The sequence below is a fragment of the Charadrius vociferus genome, unplaced genomic scaffold (assembly GCF_000708025.1).
Source record: "Charadrius vociferus isolate BGI_N301 unplaced genomic scaffold, ASM70802v2 scaffold122, whole genome shotgun sequence".
In the NCBI taxonomy this organism is placed as follows: Eukaryota; Metazoa; Chordata; class Aves; order Charadriiformes; family Charadriidae; genus Charadrius; species Charadrius vociferus.
The window spans coordinates 110,378-118,207 of NW_009647008.1; the positions used below are offsets into that span (position 1 = coordinate 110,378).

Sequence of the window (7,830 nt, forward strand, 5' to 3'; positions counted from 1 at the left end):
AAAATAATTTTAAACACAGTCAACTGAAACAGCTTCTGACCAATAAATTCCCATAAAACATTTAAAAAGATTATCTTGGTAGAAGTGACTTAATGAATACTCAAAATGCAAGCTCAAATCTACCCTGTAAAGCAATCATGGTTTTTTAGCAACTATTTTGACCTTAGTGACACAAACAATTAATTCTACAAACTTAATATCAAAATAAAATTCTACATCTAATGCAGAATAATCTGTCAATGTATTTAATCAAGGATATGCTTTTTCCATGTATTATAAATTCTAGTATCAAACACTGATTTTAACAGACAGGAAAAAAAATGAAAGTGAAAACCTCAGAAGTGTACGTATGTACATATAGAAGAGAAAGGGAATGTCTCGTTGTAAGACAAAAAAAGCCATAAGAACCAAGTCTGAGCAGATTACAGTTTGCATCATATTTTAATAATAAAAATCTACATTCACTTTAGCAATATTTATAAATTGATAAATATCGACAGTAAGATAAAAAGTTGCTTACGTTCTAGTCATACATCTTCAAAGCCGACCTGATGACTTGTGACAGCACCCAATCCATTTATCACCAAGTATATATTACAATATATTATAGAATACTGTCATTCTGTCTTGATACATGGATGAGAAATAACTCCCTGATTTAAGTCAAACTTCTCATTTCTACATAAAGATCACAGCAACATAGTTCATCAAGCCAATAACAGGACTGTCCAAACTCCATATAATTGCTTATAAGAAGCTAATGAAGTCTATTATTTTAGCTTATTTACTTTCTATAAATACACCGATCTATGATCATAGTGCTTGAACAAGATGCAAATCATATATAGCTTAAAATTTTTCACTTAGCCTAGCTGCTCTTTGTAGGCTAAAATTTCTCATGTTTAACTTTCCCCAGTACATATTCATGTGACAGTGAAAACTTATTTTGCGATTTTACTCAGCTGATATAGCTATTCTTAAACATTAGCATGGCTTTACGTAGCTGCCCAGCTGAAGGAACTGTATTAAAAGGAGCAATCATTTACTTGCTTCCTTTAGAAAAAGCTATAACAAACTTGATTTGTTTATTTGAAGGCCCCCAATAAAATGTCTCAGAGAAGCCAAAACCAGAACATGAAAATATGACATCGGTACACTATATCTTGCACATATTTAAACAGTAAAAAATCTTAAGAATAATAACTGCAGGTACAATGGGGTTTGCTCTGGTTTTCTACTTGTCAAAGTTTGTTAGGCAAGTGACATATTAAAAATAACATTTTAGTGAGTTACTACAGTGACAATAATAAAACCAACCATCATTTTCCTCTTAAATCATATTTCAAAAGGGATCTGGTCAAAAACAGGGGGAAAAAAAAAAGGAAAAAGAGGAAGAAAAGCAAAACTAGCACAAAGCTATGCCCATTATCTAAAGGACATCCTACTGCATGTTTACTAGTGTTTATGTTTCACATCAACATATTTTATAGAAGGATTTATATGCCTAACTCAAGTTGCATTTAAATCCTATGGTGCAGACCCTACCATAAAATGCCTCTTGAGTCCTATTAACTGTACCCATGGTTTTACTTTGCCTGTCTGCTTATTTAAGATCTAATCACAGTTTTGAAGAAAAGATTGTCACTTCTAAGCCTGTCCCCTCAGAACCTGTCTGTTATTAGTACTCAACTGGATATTTTCATCTTCAGTTGTTATTCTCTGTGGTCTTTGCAAATGCTATCTACTGGAATCAGTGACTGCATGGACAAATTGGCTACAAATGCCTAGGACTGCTGCTTTGAGAAACATGTAAGTGGCACATTATTCTGTTGGTATTTTTGTGTTTGAAAGTGTTTCACTTACTTAAATTTAGTTTTCTAAACATTTTCACCAATTAAATACACTGTCTCTCAATAAAGATTTCAAAATGCTGTAATCTGAACACCTGAATAAAGGTGATGGCATGCTTTTCAATGAAAATAACATTAAATTTCTATATATGTATGTGTGCATAGATGTATGAAAATAGTATATATACACAGTGTACATATATAGATAATAGTGTGTGTATATATCTATATATGTGTAAGCCTGCTAAGAACTTAATGAAGACACTGAAACCTATATTTCCTCAGACTGTAATACTGTAAGTGCTCAATTGTTAAAACAGAATACACTTGAATTTGAAGCAAGGCACAGATTTAAGCCTTAACAACTTCTCATATTTAAATCTACAACTATTTAATTCTTCCACATTTTCTGTCACCATTTAAAATATTTAACTACAAATGTAGCTAGTGTACACTGCTTAATTCAGCGCTAAGAATGATTCATTTTCAAGAGCTATTATGACCTGTTATTTCAAAGGCCCGTACACATGCAACTTATCTATCATGTTAAAACATGCTTCTATAAAACAGGATTTTTATATTTTATCTTACAGTAGACAACCTTCCTTCCATTAATGCAATACCTGACACTGTAATAAAAAACCTCAGAATTTACAAATGAAGGGTTTGAACTCCAGAGGTGCTGAGTGGCCTCAGCAGATGAGAGGACCAGACACAGAAGACTTTCAGGAGTTCAGAGGAGGTACTGGCACTCTGCAGAATCAGACCCCAATTGTTTGCCAAACAAGCTGTTTGGGCTTCACTGCACTAGTACAATCTGCATCCCCTGATGGAGAGGCAGCTCTTTAGGTAGGCAAAGTAGAAGGAATTATGTTTGTACAGGTTTTAAAAGGAAAAGAAATCTTACAGTGACAAAAATTAATTGATTGCATCTTATAATCAGATGGTGTCAGCAATCAGACAACAGTTTAATTTTACAGTTGTAAACATAAAAGCAGTTCTCCATTAACTCATTGAGAAAACAAACAGACAAACTTAAAAAAATGTTTTAAAAGTGAGAATGGAAACATACCTATAGAAAAGCTGCTTCTCTCTTTTCCCATATTTTCAAAATCACACATCCAAATTACACTCACGCACACACAGACAGGCACATGCTCTTTTTTGTTTCAGTGGTTCTGAACTAACCAGCATTTTTTATTTACATCTACGACAGCAAAGCATCTTTATTGTAAGAAGTCACTCTGGTCCCTTCACCCCAGCTCCGACTTTGGAACAATTCATTGCAAGCGAAGCGAAGTCTCAAGTAATGTGGCCCTCTGGTGGAAAGCTCTGCATCACGTCCTACGCGACCGAATCGCACAGTAAACTAACAGATTCTGAAAACATGCACTGCAAGGCTTCGGCACAACTTTTATAAATACGCCGCGGGATTTTAATCACCAGGCGAGCGCGGCGGTGTGCGGCGGTGTCAGCAAGACGTTGCCGCCACGAAAACGGGATCCTGGCATTTCAGCATTAACGTGCACAAAAACAACAACAAATAACGCCCCACGCTCTTCACTCGCACGACACTTCACATTCAGTACGCACCGAGGGTCTGCGGAAGGATGCCCCTCCGAAAAGAGCCCTTTATTTGTTTAAAAACAAACAGGAAGCAAAACAAACTTACCTGCTGTTGTTGCAGATGCAGCAGTTCTACTGTGCTTACTTCAGTGCTCGTGTCACCACTTGATCTTCCATCTCTGCTGCCAGCATCTAATTGGCTGCTTAGAGTGCTCATTCCATTTTGATTCATTGAACTGTTGCTTATTGTCTCTGTCGCAGATTCCTGCATCATGACTTAATACCTAAAAGTGATTAAGAAGTATCAATTAACACACGCGTTACACCTTCACACTTCCATTATCAAGATGTCCCTCTCTGCCAATTACACAGACAGCATCTTTAGAAGAAGAAAAAAGCCTCGCGGAGCCGTTTACCAAGAAATGCGATGCAAACTCTGCTTTCATACAGATACTAATCACCGGAATTATGGTTTCTATAAGCAATCTTTGTGTGCCTACATTTAACGGCCAAAATAACACACCATGCACGCAGCATGGTCAATAGCATTTATGAACGACTACATTTTAAAGTCTACCTATAAAACCACTTTAAATGAAGGCACGATTTCACACGCTGCTCTATATTTCCTATTATCTAGCTTTGACAACCATGGATGACTATACAGCCTTATTTAAAATATTCACTATCTTGATTCTGTCAGAATTTTACAGCATATCTTATGCAAGGCTGTTGTTTAATGATGCACAGCTAATCATACAAAATTAAAATTTTGTAAGGGTGTTACAAATCATATGGTATCAACCAATGATAAATAGTATAATGGGCTTCTCCTTTTTTGTGACTAAATAAAATTTTGCCTCGGAGGCATTTTAAGAAAAAGCTCCTGCTGCAAACACGTCAGATATTGCCTATTTTTTTAATCAAACGGCTGATATTCATTTATTTTTCTGACATTTAAAACATTTAATACTGTCCTTCCTGGGAAGTAATTAAGCTTATGCATGAGCAGCAATCAAACTGTTCACTTGAAGATGACTTAAAACTCAATTTTAACATAGGCAAATAAATGAAAGATATAAAATTAATTTTCCAGGCATGTATTAGATATGAAAGCTGGAAATAAAATCTATCAAGAATATCACTAATGATTGTGCTAAAAACAGCATAAATTATGCATATTACCTTCTCTACAGTAATAAATGTTTTATCATTTTCACTGCATAAATATACTGTACTTTCAGGATAGCAATGAGATGTCCTGCCAAGATCAGTTGAAATCTTTGCAGTAAATAAAGAACCAACGTGCCCTTACAAACCAGAATTTCAAGGCGCATTTTGTATCTGTAATATGGAAAGGTCAATGTCTCTTCTCAGAGCCACCAAAGTGCTCTCCTGCTCTCGCAGGGTCAGAATGGACCTCGCTTGCCTTCACTCTGACTCCTGACGTACTGAAAGAGTCCCCACAACAACCTGGCTGAGCTGTGACTTTAAAAGACACCTCTGAAGGGAGAGAGATGTGTAAGCAAACTTGGGAAAAGAAACAAAGCTTGCTGCTTAGCCTAATTATTGAACTTAGTTATTTGTACCCTTGCAAAGTATGAGCAATAGCCTTTCTCTGAAGAAGAAAAAAAAAAAAAGGCAGGAAAAGGATCATTACAACTTCAACTACGTGCATGGGATATTAATCAAAACGTTGTATGAATTAACACAAATAAGTGCCTACAAGATAAAGTGAAAGTATATATCGTGTGAAAAAAGTTAAAATAGTAAAAGATGAGTTATTTAAAGATGGTCTCGTCAAAAATAAACAGGATGCAAAAAACCCAAACACGAACACAGTTAACATAAAGGAGGGCAGCTGTTATAGCCCAGTAAACAACAGCAGGACCAGATGTGTTTATGAACAAACAGCCCTTCTTAAACACTCTTACTAACACCAACGAAGAAAAATAATAGAAATGGAAAATGTGATACACGCAGTGATGAATTTTACAAGGCAAAAACAAAGCTAATACTCTTTTCTGAGATTAGGCAGCTAATAAGTATTCAAATTAGGCATAAATTTTACATGTACAATGTTTAAAATATTCAGAGAAAAGGGTCTGATTGCCCTTAGTAGTTATATGAAAATTCTAATGCGGGTATGCCACAACTGTGGGAGCAGGCAGCCCTTTCCGATTTTTACAATATTTACTTTCAATAAAAAGACATGTATATCAGAGTGGAAATCTATTTAAAACACTTCATCAACTGTATCGTTACAAGGATTTGGAAATTCGGGAAATTCAAACATTAATCCTCTTTTAGTCAAACAAAGATTTAACCAACAGACAGGTTCATCTTTTACAAATTCGAACGTTAGACAATAACAGTGGTACATTTAGCCAAGCGCATTAAAAGGGCAAAGGGGTGTAAATGTTAGATAATCAAAACATTAGAAAACACTCAGAAATTTAATAAATAAATACATCAGCCCCCCTGTTTTTACATCTTTCCGACTCTTTCATTATAATTAGCAGAGAAGGGTTAAACATCTTCCAGTTCACATTAACCAAAGGGTTTTATGTCTTGTGGATTTTGTATCCCTGCAAAGCCCCAGAGTGTAGTTCGGGCTCTGCATTTTAAGTTAAAGTGTCTCTGAGCCAGCAGAATCGGCTTTAACATAACATGACCAGTAACACTACTCTGGCAATAGAAAACAACAAATCCGACCCAACAGCTCTGTACAGAGAGAAAGAAACTATAGAGTATCAATACCTGAAAGGGTAATTTATTTGGAAGCGAAGCGGAAGAAACACTGAAGTATTTATAAGAAGAAGAAACAGTCCCTAGAATTTTATGTTTAAAATAAAATGTTTTTTCTAGTTGTAAAAGGGTATTTTTTAAAACAATACTGAAACTTTGGCTTGAGCAATGCTTTGTGTTGGTTGTCCACAGCCCCCTTCTCACTGCCGGCAACTGTAAAAGGGCTGCTGGAAAAAGCAAGAGCACAAAATCTTTCTCTTCTCCTGTCTTTTCTCTTGCATACACACACGCACGCACATATGCACGTGTATCTATACACGTGTGTGTGTATGTACTATCAACTCTAAACCCTCACAAATTAAAGCACTGAAAACATCTAAACGAGGATTATTTCTGATATTGAGGTATCAGTAATTTCAGTTATTGTTTTTAAATAATTTGAACCTGCAACATCTCACTAAGCAAACTAATGTGCTTTTGCTCTTGCTGTAAGGACAGTAGTGCGGGTTGTTAGCATAATAAGAATAAATAAATACAAAGAAAACACAATGACTACCAGATACTAAGGCTGAAAGTTTAGTATTTCAAATAGGACAAGAAAAAACACAGAGGTCCCTGTTTACACACATTTATACACATTCACACTTCCTAATCCTTCTCTTTTTCTCTTGCTGTCACACTCACTGTCAGTCATGAGCGTGCCTACAAAGGCACACACATACACACACGCACCCACATTCACAGACACATACGTTCACCAGCACCTACTTCTGCTGTGATTCCCAAACTCTTGTTGCCAAAGGTGAGATACAAGCGCTGCTACCAGTTACTTTAAACAAAGGTATGGGGAAAATATTTGCTGCTCTCTGCAAGAGAGAATGAAATCGTAGATTATTTTAGTGTGCGGTTGGGCTGCAGCTTGAATGCCTAATTCTACCAGGGTACACAGGCAATCACCCACACCAGAAAAAGAAATACTGGTCCTGAGAAGTTCGAAGCGACAGTTTTACTTTTCTCCCCTGCAGTGAATTGTACGTTTTTCTGTGTGCGCGTGTGCGTGCGTGCACGAGTGTGTTGTAAGCCGGCGAGTCACTGTACAGATACTTATTCTCTACACCACTTCCCTTTTGAAACATTAAACTGACACTGGAACTGACTGCACAAGATTGCATTTTCTCTTCCTAAACAACTTGAATTGAAAGGTTACTTAGTGTAACAATATTTACTTGCAGAATTGTGTTGTTACCAAGGGTATAATGGATGGTGGCTATGCAGGTTTACGCAAGAATGAGTGAAGCATGAGGCATTAGCCATGTGTTTGACATGTTTCAAATTGCTATAATCCAGCATTAAACACACCCAGCAATTCATGCCATTTCTTGCAGCCATAATCTTGAATAAAGCGTGCACAACCACTTATTATATAAATTAGTATATGACTCCCTGTTATAGTCACAACAGTGCTTTTGTGTTTATTTTGCATCAAGATGTGGTCTTTTATTTGTACAAATAGCAGGATAGAGAGCCGTAGCTCAATTAGACCTCCTTACTTTATGATAGGGTGTACCGAGCGCCAGGCTCGCGGGGCTTTGCGTTGCCCTGCCAGGTACGGGTTCCGCTGGCGCCCAGGCCCCCGGCGCGAAGGGCCGCTACCGCCGGCCGGGCC

At 36.8% G+C, this 7,830-nt stretch overlaps 1 long non-coding RNA gene across 1 annotated transcript in view; it reads right to left on the reverse strand.

Annotated features, from left to right (window-relative positions):
• Window positions 1-7,830, reverse strand: part of LOC104295652 — a 170,035-nt gene that overhangs the window by 64,000 nt on the left and 98,205 nt on the right. Inside the window, exon 2 of the long non-coding RNA XR_717937.1 lies at window positions 3,523-3,700. This is a non-coding gene — a long non-coding RNA (uncharacterized LOC104295652). The remainder of the gene's footprint in view (window positions 1-3,522; window positions 3,701-7,830) is intronic.